The sequence below is a fragment of the Rhynchophorus ferrugineus genome, unplaced genomic scaffold (genome assembly GCF_030347505.1).
Source record: "Rhynchophorus ferrugineus isolate W39M unplaced genomic scaffold, kcgeb_rfMv2 rfM2, whole genome shotgun sequence".
NCBI lineage: Eukaryota > Metazoa > Arthropoda > Insecta > Coleoptera > Curculionidae > Rhynchophorus > Rhynchophorus ferrugineus.
In genome coordinates this window covers 40,565,604-40,580,803 of record NW_027472581.1, presented here as the reverse complement: position 1 = coordinate 40,580,803, position 15,200 = coordinate 40,565,604, and the positions used below count along the sequence as shown (strand labels likewise).

General features: G+C 30.1%; 1 protein-coding gene across 1 annotated transcript in view; it reads left to right on the top strand.

Moving 5' to 3' along the window:
• Positions 1-1,651: 1,651 nt before the first annotated feature.
• tnc (tenectin) overlaps positions 1,652-15,200 on the top strand; it is a 57,641-nt gene continuing 44,092 nt past the window's right edge. The window contains exon 1 of the mRNA XM_076397561.1: positions 1,652-1,902. The gene's annotated coding sequence lies outside the window, so the exon portion shown is untranslated. The remainder of the gene's footprint in view (positions 1,903-15,200) is intronic.

Genomic DNA, 15,200 nt, shown 5'->3' with positions numbered 1-15,200 from the left:
TTTCTAAAAAAAACTGGCAACCTAAATACCATATTTGAAACTAGTTATGTTAATAGGAAAAAATTACAAAAGAACGTTAACATCATATATTACCTTCTTTGTAAATATATATAAAATTTTAATACTTTAAACTGTTCAAATTATTATATTCTTCATTATAAAATATGTATATCATATATTTACATCGCAACCCAAAATTATTTTTGTTTAATATAACAATTAAACCAGATTATATATTTTGATATTAATATTATCACCTACTTAAATGAATAAAATATATGACGATACTTTCGCCAAGAGAGCATAATTTTTATAATATACACGAAAAATCTATTTTTTATCATACTGTATTGAAAAGAATATAATAATAAATAAAAATAAATAATAATAAACAATTCAAAATTATTTTAAACTAAATTGAGCCATCAAAATTAAAAATATTTTAACATAGCTTTATTTGTATATCTTATCTAATACATAAATATGATGGAAGTAAAGAATAATAGAGATAATGTAGGAAAACAATCATATATTTTTATGTTATCTTAAGAACATTGTAATAATAGACAGAAAATAAATAAAAATTATTATCTAAATTAAGTCATCAAAATGAAATTTAATATATGTATTTAATCAAAGTTATAAGTAAAGAAAAATTATTAAAGATGAGGGAAGAAAATCATTATATATGTTCTTATTCATATTTCCTTAAAATCAATGCAATAATAAGCAGAAAATAAATCAAAATTATTTTAAACTAAATTAAGACATCGAAAAATAAGTTAATCAATAAAGTCATCAAAATGAAATATATAGATAAACAGTTTAATGTGTGTATCTTTTCAAATATATGAGTAAAGAAATAAAGATGATGGAAGAAAATCATAAATCGATATAATATATTTTAATAATAAGTAAAGCTCTCATAAATTAAAAATTATGGACACTTTAAGACTTTTTACATCTTATAATATTGAAGTCGGATTAAAAATGACTTTATTACAAATTTAATAAAATTTATATAGATATATTGCTAAATAATATATGTCCAATAAATGTTCAAACTAGAAAATAAGTTTTTTTACAGTTTGAATGTTTCTTTCATACTATTTCGTGATAAATACCATAAATAATATGAGTAAACTACTAAAATTAATTTGAGAATTCTATTAATAATTTATCAAATGAATAGTTCACTGAGGCAAATCACAGTATTCAAAAAGACGAATCAAATTTTACAAACGAAAAAAATATTGCACTAAATTGTCCATAAAATCAAATATCGAATTTTGAACCGTAAAATATCCGCACTTTAGAAATCACAAAAGACGCAAACGTTTATAATCTTCGGAGAAACATGAATTCCTGAAGCGACACCGGAGATGTAAAAAACTCGGCAAAGTCCGACAAAAAAATCCACGAGAGAGAGATACGGAGCCGCGTCCACTTCGAAGCCTCATTGAACGAGGTCTCCTGATGGCAGCACCGTCCACGCCGGAATCCATCGCGTCCGTTACCGCAACAATCTCGCTCTTCTTCGTCCCCAGGCGAAGACGACGCGACGCCTCCGTCCCGACGTTACTTCTTCGGGACGGCAGCTTTGCCATCCCCGCCCCTCTCGGTATTTAAACTAGCGCCGCGCTACTCTAGCAGCGTTCATTTCTTCTCCGTCCCTGGTAGAAGAAGATTCACACTGGGACGTCGTCGATAACGCGACCCCATACCCACTTTTTGCCAACAATTTGGCTCCAGCATACCCGGGATTAAGTTCATACAGTTCGAATCTCGCGACAGACGTGTGTGCATCGTCCCGATACCAACAAAATTGACTGTATAAGGTCCATCTCACGGGCCGAGTGTGAATTGTTTCGTTGTTCGTTGAAGCCGTTTTTATATTTTGAGGTAAGAGTGCCAGAGATCACATCAACTACTTCCCAGTGGATTATAACAAATTTTGTGATAAATAGTGATCAGAAGTGTTCAAAAAATTATTTTACAACTATTTTTTCTTTTAAATAAAATCAATTATTTCCAATAATTTTTGAAAAATTAATTTCTAAAATATACAATCGGCATTTTATCATAAATTAGCCAAAAATATTATCATCTAGAATGTTTGGTTTTTTAAATTAATTTATAAAATACAATAACATTTTATACAAATACAAAAATAATTTATTAAATATTTATGATAAAAAAACTAAATAAATGCAGGTCAACAACATCTCCAAATAAAATATAACATAATTCCTAAATATTATGCAAATCGATTCGAAGGTCTCGTTAATCCTGAACACTGTCTCTTCCGCCGATCTGCATCGAATCGACTTTGTTTATAACAATTTTGCGGTCAGTTTTCATCTTAACGCACCGTCGCTATCTCCAACAAGCCGCTACGAATCGGCACTGAATTAATACTAATAAAATACAAGACGCAGCGGCGGGATTTCCTATTTAAATCATTCACGACCGTGCGTAGAACTACAAAAAAAATGCTTAGACTCGAAATAGACCTTGATCGATGTATCACCAGAATCTGTTAAAATTAATTGGTAATAATTAAATATAGTTGTTTTGTTTTTCGTTATATTTTTCGTAAAAATATATAAATTATAAGTATATAATTTATTTTAAAAAATTAATCTTTTTTACAAGGAAATTCGTTTTTCATATATATTACTTCCAACTAATACATAATTAAATTATTTCTATTTAAATGCCATTTTCCTATCATTTATTTAAGACTGATTCAGTGAAAAATTCTCGCTTCAACACTTTATGAATTTGAATGTATTTCCACATACTCTTCTACACACAGTTTCTCTTTAATATTAGTTACATTTTTTTTTCTGAACATTTTCAGAATTCATATTTTATTTTAACAATCTTAAAAGTTATTTAAGTATTTTTTACGTCGTGATTAAATTTACTTTACGGAAACGTATGTCGGTTAAGTTTAATCGATATCCTCTCGGTTTTTACTTTAAAATTTTCATCAAAATGCTACTTGTGTCTATTCGAAAAATAAAAATTTCCATATCACATATTGTAGCGCCTTCGGGACAGTACAAATCATTTTCGGAGCTTCATCAATAATTTTGTTTAATTGAAATGTGTAGAGAATACGTTGTTTCAACTGTTACTTATCGATGGTCATCGTGTTTACTGCTGTTTCGTGAGGTTATGTCATCCGCTTCGCTAAAGCATATTGTATTTTCAGAAGTACCAACACTTCGGTTGTATTAGAAAGGGGCAACAAACTATTCGGTTTCATTTTATGTACATAGATTTTTATATATGTATATAAAATATTATTTTTGAAAACTAAACATTTTTTCTCTGTTTGATTTGAAATAATTGCGTGAAGGTGATTGTTGTAAAATATTAGTTTGACACGTTTTGCTTTAAAACTAACGTTGTCAAAATAAGAAAAACATTCAAAACTGCTGTTGGGGTTTTCGCGACAAGGTTACATTAAAAATAATGTGCAAATATTAGCATATTAAAGTAAACAGCAGACGAGCGGCATATTATAGCGGGCGCACTGAATAATCAGGAAAGACTTTTATTCTTGTTGCTATGGCCAAAAGGTCAGTATGCGAGGAGAAATTAACAAAAGTACGTATTAAGTGAACGAGCTCGGACCCAACGCACAACTTGCATATAAATTAAACAGTTCTAAAGACCAAGCCCATGGTCGTCGGCACTCTTGTAATTGTTTATCCATAATTTTGACCGTGTGCCACTTTTCTACAAGACGATCATTTTCGATTTTTACATAATCCATTCGTCCTTAGCTCACTGATAAAAAATCATTTCAGTTGTCTTAATGTGGGTGAAAATTTGAAAAATATTCACCTTTTATACCATCCCTGAAAACTTTACCATCAGATAAACTCTAGTGAATAAGAACTAATTTAAACATTATGTTATTTCTACTAGTAAGTTTTAATTACATAAATCTTTCAGATATGGGCGAGTGTGTATACTATTTTAATAAACATGTTAGTAAATATATTTAACAAAAAGTATATAATAACGTGATTAATTATTACTTCAAGTTATAGCAGACAACACAAGAAATATTGGTAATTCATTATAAATATTAATTTTAAATTTATATTAATTATAAAATTAATTTTATTTCTGACTCATAATTGTGCTTGAACATTCTAATTAATAGAAACTCTAAAAAAAATTCTAAAAATTATTTCGAACATTCATTTATTGTCCGAAAATATAAAGTCATTCCAATAATATTAAAAACATATTGCCTCTCTATGAAGAATGTCTAATTGTATAAAAATCCATTGTAAATGGAAATTATAGTTGACATTAAATAACATGGAGTTATTGGTGCGTTATTTATTCCATCTTTTTGTAATATCTAATTTATAATAACTAGTTAATTAAATGTAACATTAATTTTATTTCCAATTCATGATTGTGCTAAAATATCAAATCAATAACATCCTTATTAATAGAAGCTTTTCCTCGCCAGTGATTCATTTCCAAAAAAATATTTTGAACGTTCATTTATTGTCCAAAAATAATCAGGTTTAAATTCTCGCTCTTAAGTAATTCTAATTACATCAAAAAAATATTGTCTCGAAATAAACAATAAATCATTATAACTTCAAATTATAGCAGAGACTACATGGAATTATTGGTAATATTTTTAATATTAGTTTTTCTAATATCCAATTAGTAATAAGTGATTTTAAAAATATAACATTAATTTTATTTTTGATTCATAATTGTGTTTAAACTAATTAAAGAAACTTTTGTCAAAAGTAATTTCTAAAACATATTTCGCACATTCATTTATGGTCCAAAAGTATTCGTGTTTAATTCGTCTTTCTTAAATCATTCCAATAATATCATTCTTAATAAAATAAAAAAAAATATTGGCTTTCTAAAATGAAATATGAACATTCTCTAAATATATAATGAAACTTCAAATTATAGCGGTTATCACATAACATGTAATGGAATTATTGGTAAATTATTTTTTCCATTTTTTAACATCCAATTAATTGTGTTTAAACATTCAATCAATAAACTTTTTCTCATTTGTAATTAATTTGCTAAATGTATTTCTAGCATTCATTTATTGTCCAAAAAAAATCGGGTTAAGTTTATCATTCTCAAATCATTCAAATAACATTTTATCTAATTAGGTACTATTTATGCAACACATGTTAATTGTAAAATTCAATGAATTTTCGAAACAAATCATCCGACCTTAATTTGGCTCGTAAATTAGTTAAATAATCATTAACGCCTGACATTGGCATCGTTATTCCGAGGAAAACAACCTCAGAGCTTTATTTAATCCACAATAATTAATCCGCACACGGTTTTACAAGTGCACGGTTGTTGTTATATTCACCTCAGTTCAAGTTCGCTTCGGGAATTGCATAAAGGAAGGGACAGTTTTCAAGTTGAATGCCAAGATCATCAACTTGCATCGCTCGCTTCGACAATAAACGATCTTATGCGATTAATAACAGGTCGTTAATAAATGTTCTTCATTAATTTCCGAGATATTCAAAGCTGAAATGGTGTTTTCACAGATGTTTACCAAATTCGTCGGCCCAGGCGGTTCCCACGTCCCTCCCCATCTATGAAAATATTGAACATAGGCTACGGTTTCAAGTTAAAACGACTCAAAATCAACCGACCATCTTCTGTTTAGCCAACAAAAGTTGTAACTTGTTCGGGGATAGCATCAGTTTTTATTTGTTTTGAAAATTGGAGAATATTTATTTTAAGGGTGACTTGTTTTGTTTTAGACATATTTCTCAAAATGGACAGGTTCAATTTTAAATATTGTTAGCAATATTTTATCCGTTCACTTTTTAATTATAATAAGTCGTTACAAGTAGTCGATTTCCCACTATCGATCCTATTAATTAATTCCCATTTATATCATGATCGGGCGTTATTATTATTCACGATAAAATGCATGACGTAAAAGAAAAATATGTGAATAAAAATCAGCTTACCGGTCACACAAATAGAAAGCATTGTCAACGAGTGAAAAATGCCTGCTACGATTTGAAGCTCGATTATGTTGAACAGGTTTTTCATTCATATAAAAAAGCAAATAAATGCATCGTATGGATCTACTAACCCAATTTTTTTCCAACTAGCGAGAGTCGCCGGTTTATTTTCGTGTCCCTTTCGACATAAGTGTTATTAATTTTGTTTAAATAAAATTAACCTTTAGGCGAAACAATTGGTCGAGCATCGATGCAGACTGATTAGAACAATTGACGCTCTAAATTTAGCTGGCCTCGATCGATTTAATTGTCCGCCCATTATAACCTACGTTGCAATTTTTGAAGATTGTTTCCTTGGGAAATCCAACGTGATTATTATATTTTCCCATCGAAACGCCAGTAAAATCTCTCGCGAAATTCTTCGTCGTGATTAATATTCCTTTCATAGCTTTATATCTAATATACAATTTAATTCCAATAATTTCTAGGCACATTCCGATGCGTACGTACCGTCTACAGACCTACAATCTTCACACTGCCATATATTGACTGACCAAGTGGTTTTATTTATCACCATAACGCCATTCGAGATCATGGGAACTGAACTGCTAAAAATTATTTTTTTTAATGTGGCTCCTGTCGCATACGAAACGACATCGGGTGCGCAACTTGATGTATTACATAACAGTAGCTCAATGTTTTGATTTTATCTTTTTGTTATGATAATATTGATTTTTATTATGATGATAGAATCGGTAGACGCATTTAATTTTGCAATTATTTTTAATTGCGTTTAGAGGCTTCTGTATTACTCACAAAAACAAATTCAGCTGTCGCATCAATAAGAATTAACTGATATTTAAAGCCACAATCCTATTCACGTTTTATATCTTGTTATCTTGTTTTATATTCTGTTATCAAATATTCGACATTTATTGTGAAAGGGTAGATTATTGTGTTTTATTCAGTTATACCCATCACCAGCCAAAACAGTTTCCATTATTTCTGTGGTAGCGCGGTTCTCTTTCATCCATGAATCGATCCATTGTTTTTATATCTTCATATGATGTAAACTGCTGCTGAGATAGGACCATTGAATACCGGTCTTGGGACGAGACTTCCCATCTAATGCTTTTCATGTAGATTTTAACATAAACCTATCTATAGCCACGTCCCATGATGGTTTCATGTTTTCAAATTCTGTACCTTTCGACACTTTTCTGCCTCTCATAGAATTTTTTGTCCTCGATGTTAAATACTCATGTACTATTAAGGAAAACTTGTCTCACTACAAAGCCTCTTTAACAGATGTATTGTAATAAAAGAATTACGTATAATTGTACCCGCTTATTAGATTAAAAAGTGATTTTCTCAAGAAAAAATGTATGATACTGACACAAAATCACCAATTTTTAAATATTATGTTGTGACTGGCATTATCAATTTTAACGTCTTCCTAATTCCTTCCTAATAGCGTCTTGACTTTTAAATTTAATTATATTTAAATACAGAATAAGTACTCGCATTGAAAAGCAAAACTAGTAGTGGTTTAACAGGAGAATTATATCAATATTTCATGATAATCCAAGTAATACGGCATCAGTTCGTACCAACTCAAAAATGGTAATCGCTGGATTTATCAACTATGAAAAGAAGCTGCTGCATAATAATTCCAACGTTGTTCGTAAATTTATCATCGCTTTAATTAATAGGGGTGTATTAAATTTAAAGCAACTTGTTCGACTTTAATTTCTCGCAGCTATCAATATAACTAGTAGCGTTTATTTTTATGATCACGGCGCCACAAGCGATAGACTGCATTTACAAATCAATTAGACAGATAAATCGAATATAAACGTACGCATCAGGAACTTCGAGATCAAGTGGTACTAAATAGATATTTAGTTCATTAGGTGGAGACTATTTATCATATACGAAATCCATATGAACGTCCAGCAAAACTTCATAAATCCGGATCTCCGAACTAGTTACCCATAATTTATAATTGATAGGTGATCTGACCAGAACTGTTTACGTTTTGCCAGCCGGAATGGGAATAAATTTCTGCCGTATTTTAAATAAAAATTTATGCTTATGTTTTATTAATCTATATATATTTATTTTCCTGAAGCTATCCTTAAACTAACTCTAATTATATCTAAATTTTCAGTGGTTTTGCAATATATAACACAATGTTTGCTATGTTTTATCTCTATAATCATTCAGGACAAACTGTTTTCACCCTTATTATTCATTTCTATAAAAAATAGAAGCTTCAGATGCATATTTATGGAATTTAAACAAAATTCCTGGGAAAGATTATTCGCCTTAAATCTCAAAAACAAAAAAGAGAAAAAATTACATAATACTGCCACAAATTATCCAAAATATCAATAAATAATAATGCTAATGATATTAATTAATTAATATTGCTTTTTAATACATTTTCTGTGTTTACTTTTTATATCTAAATTCTCATCCAAAATCTTATGAGTAAAGTTATAAAAAGTAGAATAAAATGATTTAAATATGAGTAATCAAAATTTAAGCATAAAATGTAAACAAGTAACAATGTATTTTTATAAACCGGATTTTTTTTTCTTCTTTATTATGTGTAATGTTTGAGACCATTGTATTTTTACCCCCATAAAAGCATCTCTAAAGTGACTCGACCTAAACGTAAACTAACGATTTCCGGCAAACAAATTGTCTTACATCGATTAGTATTCGGCTACTTAAATTTTTTCAACCACATAGCCAGAAAAAACGAGCCATTCAATCATTTTTTGTGACACGTAAAACCATCTGTTTACTTAAAAACATTGTCTGAAGGAACATTTTACTACTAAATAGTCATTCAATATTCCCAATGTGTACGCTTATCTTTAGACAGGAAAAACATAAAAATGGTACTCGAGAAAACGATGGTGTTAAAATTTAGGCCACCACGAACTACTTCACAGAAAAAATCTGGTGCTAAATGCCATCTGCCCATGCGAAGCGGGTGGAGATTTTACGCGTTCGCCGCTAGAGCCCTGTGATGTTTCCCGGGTGTCGGTATTTAAATTGTTATCAAGGCTTGTATCAGACACAGTTTAAAAGAACTGCTGTTCAAGAACACTTTTACGCAAAGTTTATGGCGGCCGTATTAGAGATAAGTGCCTAAAAACAGGTAAATGCGGTGAAATGTATACTTAATTGGACAGAGGCGTAGTGGAATACATTTAATTTTAGGCAGAATGCACAACATGTGTTAACGATTTTAACACGCTCAACTAAATTATGAGGTTTTTTTTTATTATAATATTCAGTGAGAAGTATTTGTCCTGATAGACACATTAGTGATTACTATCAAATATTTTTAATATCTCTACCGACTATCTTATGAGTATTTTTCCTTGTCTATAGTCACGTAGACACACATACGTCCTAAGACAATCTAAAAATATACATAATTTAATGGCCGACTCTCTTTTTTATCAGTAATGAATTCACGCATATCTTAAATCAAAATATTTCATTTTTTAGGTTTAAATATATAGCACTAAGGTCTCAGAATATTATGGGGTTTTATCTTTGATTTTTGCCTTTTGATACGGTTTCAGAACTCTAAACAGAACAATTTATTTATCGTAGTGTTCACAAAAGTTAATTTATTTCAGAAAAGCTTTACAGGAAATTTTGTATTTCCGGCTTTTTTATCAACTTTATCAAAGAGTAAAATCTTATGTTTCATTCTGTTATACCCATCACTAGCTAAGATAGTTTCCAATCCTTTTGAAGTTAGAAATATTTTGTCCTGATAGACACTATAGTGATTACTATCAATTATTTTTAAAATCTCTACAAACTACCTTATGAGTAATTTTTTCTTGTCTATAGTCAGGTAGATACACATACTTCATAAAACAATCTAAATATATACATTAATTAATGGCAGACTTTCCCTTTTATCAGTAAAAAAATCACGCAAATCTTAGATCAAAAATATTTCATTTCGTAGGTTTAAATATATAGCACCAAGGTCTCCAGAATAATATCGGGTGACCTATTTTTGATCTCTGCGTTTTGATATCATTTCAGAATCATAAACAGAACAATTTATTTGCTGTAGTGTTCACGAAAGGTTAATTTGTTTCAGCACAGTTTTACAACAAAATTTCCTCCTCCTTTTTATCAAATTTATTAAAGTGTTGAATCTTTTCTTGTTGTGTTGTGTTCTTTTTAACTTTTACTACTTCATCCATGAATAGATCCAATTTTTTATATGTTGGTGTGATGTCAACTGTTACTGAGATAAGCCGTGGATCATCCCTTTCTTTTTAACTTCTACTACTGAAATTCACGCATAAATTAAATCAAAGTATTTAATTTTTAGACTTATATATACAGCATCACGATCTCCAGAATAATATCGAGTTACTTTTCTTTGATCTATGCATTTTGATATGCTTTCAGACCCGTAAACAGACCTATTTATTTTTTATAGTGCCCACAATAGGAAAAAATTAACTGACTACCGTCTTCCGGACTATATTTCCGAACATTTCGAGAGAGTTTCCGTGAATAATAAAAAAAGGTATAGCCGAGGAGCTTCGTAATTTCACCGTGTTGGACGCAGCGTGTAAAATCTCATCCCTAAAAAGTTCGCCGTTTTTTTCCGCGGCCAGGAGGAAACCTTAACAAATCGCCGAGCTATTTTTACACGCGTCGTTTTTGCTTGCTCAGTCCAATAGATGCATTTCGCCTTTTTTACTTGTGGTTAAGGCGGTACGAGCTGGACGTACCCGCTCATTTCAAATCAAATGGAACCGAACGAATATCAAAACATTAAAACGCGATATTTTTCATGATAACCGGTATAATTCTTCTTTATTTGTTGAGATTATTTTTTCAGAATTGTTTTCTCTTGAGCTGTTAGTTCTCTAATATTCTGTTCTAGTATTTTTTCTATATAGTATAAATTAATATTAATCAAAGTTTGTTGTCATCATTGAGTAATCCTTTATGCAAATTGAAGAGCCATATTGTGATATATAAAATTTCTGTTTCTATTTTTTCTTCTATTTCTGTTTTTACACTTCTGCGTTTATGTTAGGTGGTTACTGTCATTTCCATCATATTTCACTTTGAAAGGGTCTTTATTGAGAAAATAATATATATCAATTAAAATATATTACATTTTATATATCTCCGTCTTTCTGTCAAAATGGGGACATATGCCGAAAGCACAATGTTTATCTGGCGGTAAGGAACGCTATATCTGGCCTAATAGACTAGGTGCAGCAGAGCTTCCCATTCGAGCTGCGACAGTATTTCATCTCATCCTTCCTCAACTTTTGTAAAATTTGAAAGTTTTATTGGATTTGAAAATTGATATAATTTATATTAATTAAAATAAATTACATTTTCTATAACTCCGTCTTTCTGCCAATATGGGGATATATGCCGAAAAACCAATGTTGCTCTGACAGTATTTCATTCATCGATTAATCTTTGCACTTCTTCAGCAATTCCAAGCGATGTGTCAACTAAGCCCTGCTGGATCTATCTGAATAAGAGATAACTAAAGGACGCCATGTCTGGTCAATACAGTGGGTGCAGCAGAACTTCTCATTTGAACTGCAACAGTATCTCATCTCATCCTTCCCAACTTTTGTAACATGTGAGAGTTTCATTCAATTTTAGAAGACTGTAATATACTGCAACGTGCTAACAATTCCTTATACATAAGTTCGACTACCATTTCCGTTGAGTGACAATAATAGAACCATTATTTTCAATAAATATTGTCACTATTTCTACTCGTTCTTGTGGCGTATATTTATCCATAATAAAATTTGGACATTTACACAACACTATGGTTAGCGGGACTTTTGCCCCATATTATATTAAGCTTTTTTGTTTGAGACTTTTTCGGATTGTCGTAGTAAATCCATTTCCAATCATTCATACTCCAAAAAAAACTCTTCTTTTGGCTGCAAACAATGAAACTGAAATATTGAAATTGCTCGAAATGGCATTATCAGTCAATGCGTGTGGTAACAAATTTTAATCCCTTTTTACTGGATCTTTTACATCGCCCATAAATATTTGAAAATAAATGATTCATCAACTGTTAAGGCGTCAGAAAATTCTCCGAGAAGTGAAAGTTTTCGTCCAATAAGTTTTACCATTCATTATCTTCGATCATTATTTTCTGTCCTCCAGGCCATTCTTTGACATAGGAGACAAAAAATTAAAGTGACTACTTTTATGTCCAATGATATTTGGACCAAACAATACGGACAATTTCGATATGATAGAGCAACATCACCATCACCAATATTTCTAAATGTGCCTGATGAAATTTAGGAGCAGATTTCTTCAATTTCAAAACCTTTATATAATTAAATAATTAACATCGAAAATGCAATTTTGAAAGACCTATGATGTGTCCTATGCATATACCAATTAAGTTAAAAATAATAAAAGCAAGGACAAAATTTCTTAAAATATGATAGATATGATTTTCATAGATTACTAATATAACTAAAATATTGAATAATGAACATAATTATGTAAAACATAAATTTATCTAGGTGTTATATTCACATAAGAATAATATTCACATCGTCGTGATTTACTCTACAAATAACGCAATAAGTCTCTAGCAGGAATCTTCTCTGCAACAGCAAAATATTTCATACTTGAGTAATCATCTCCTGTTGCCCTATCGAGGAGCCGTGCGAAGGAAAGAATTCACTGAGCTACATTTACATCTCTCCCAACCTGTTTATTAGTTGTTTGCACAAAAGCCAGTTAGTCGGATGTCGTTGACTCTCGTCAAAAGAAAAAAATATTTTACAGTGACTCACCCAAGAAGACCACTCCAATGATGAAAAGATAACCCGAGTCTCAATAAAGCATATCCCGTGACAACTGCGTCGATATTTTAATGGTTTAATAGTATGATAATTTTACGCCGTAGAAAATATGATTTAAAATTAATATTAACAGTAAAAAAGCATTGATCAATGGTGGTCATCGAATGAATGAGTCGCTCCAATTGTATACAAGAATCTCTCGAAACCTTGACGAAAATTATTTAATCTCTAGTTTGTCGACAGGTTTTGTGCATAAAAAAACGTAAAGATGATTCCCATTCAAGGTTCTCTCAAGCATTATAACATTTTTTGTCGATTTTTTATGAGTAATCTCGTATAGGAAGTATTTAGATCTAACATTATTGGTAATGTTTATAAATAAACACACTAAATCCTTTTCGGAATACCAAGGAAGTGAATCCATTTAATTCCGTTTTCTGGCCATTAAATAAATGAGGAAAAACAACGAATTTTAGTATTAACGTGTGCGGAATTCAAAACTATCAAAGCCTACTGGTTTCTTAACATTCGGCCAGTTGAGTAATTGATTTAAACAATAAAGAACAAGCTGAGAATTTGTTATTGCAGGATTATTTTTGTACGCAAATGTACACATGTAAAATACTAATAAAAAACTGAATACTGATGTGGAACATCTGAATCCCACGTAATATATACCTACTAAATCACATAACTGATTCACAGTTGATCAGGCGTATAACGGGTTGCATCATTATTCGAATTTTAATTCGAACCAAAAATAAATTCGCATTTCCTAGAATGGGATACCAAATGGTAGCGTCGATGATAATCTTTTACGATGGGGGTTGACAATGAACACACGCCAAAACTATTTTCCTCTAACAGCTTGAATCGGCGTCAGAGAGAACAATATGGTCAAAAAACACCAGGTGTTCTTTAAGGGTGGTTCCGTGATAAATGTGGCGTTTGGCGTGAGCTAAATAGGCCTTAATGTCTGTACCGGAAGTATTTAATTGGAGATGGGACAATTTTGACTAGCTTTTCGGTTTTCGGTGCAATATTTACTAATTTTTTTTTTGTTACAGGTAAGATATACAAACATAAAGCCATCTTGGAAGGTCGTAAGTATTAAAAGAAAAGATCATAATATATTTTTTAGTTGTCAATGTAGTTCAGTATATATGAAATATAAAATGAATAATTAATTATTTGCCAATTTTCTTTAAAACGTTTCCTACATTATTGTCATCAGAAATTACGCTACTTAATTGCAACTGTTAAACATAATTTGTTGTAGGTAGACATAAAACCAATCAACAAAATATTTTAAAGATGAATTCAGTCAATAAATGATACATTCTTTCGATACTTTTAGATTATAGATAAATAGATAAAATATATAAATCATGTAATTATTTTAACTGATTCATTTCCATTTCTTTAATTTTTTTTAAGTACCCTTAGTTTTAGTTTTTATGTACCCCTTAAAATTTAATAGTAAAGTGGTAATTAGCCCCTTACATTAATAAACTATTTTATAACCAGAAACTAATAAAGATTTATTAAAATATTGCTCTTGAAAAATTAATGATTAGGAATAAAATTATTATAAAGTAAATATCACAACCAGATACTTAAAATAATTTTTTATTAAAAAACGAGGAATTATAACTCTGCAAACTATTTTATGGATGTTAATATTCTTCACAATATTAATTATAGCTCTTGGTGCACAATATATTTAATTCCTGCAATATTTGGTTACTTATTTGTTACAAAATGCATTTATCAATGAAACCTAAAATGGATTAGAAGTTCATACCAATAAAATTTACAGAAAAATCTAAATGCATTTTAGAATTACCTCTAATAAAAATCTCCAGAATAACTATCAAGTATCAATTACTACCAGTTCTTAAACAAGCACAATGTTTCCAATGAATATCAAATTAATTGAAACTCTTAAAATAGGAAATGGAGTAATATGAAATCCTAATATGAAAAAGCTGCTTGCGAAAATCAAAATACCTTGTAAACAGAGGGCAGATGGAATTTTGTTAATCTATATTAAATTTAATTTGTCGTGTTTTTCTTTCACCTCCTTAAAATGAACGCATTAATTTGTTTTCCTACAAATAATGTAAAATGTCATTTTATTTAATACGAGAATAACCACAACTAATACAAAAGCTTAACAATGAAATTGACGATGAAAATGGTAATCAATAGCAAGGGCGGAATAACCAGGATGATTAACAATCTTAGTCTATAGTAGTCAACAATATTAACGGACAATCATAACAGAGAATAACCCTAATTGATAGCAATGATCAAGCTATACTAGGTT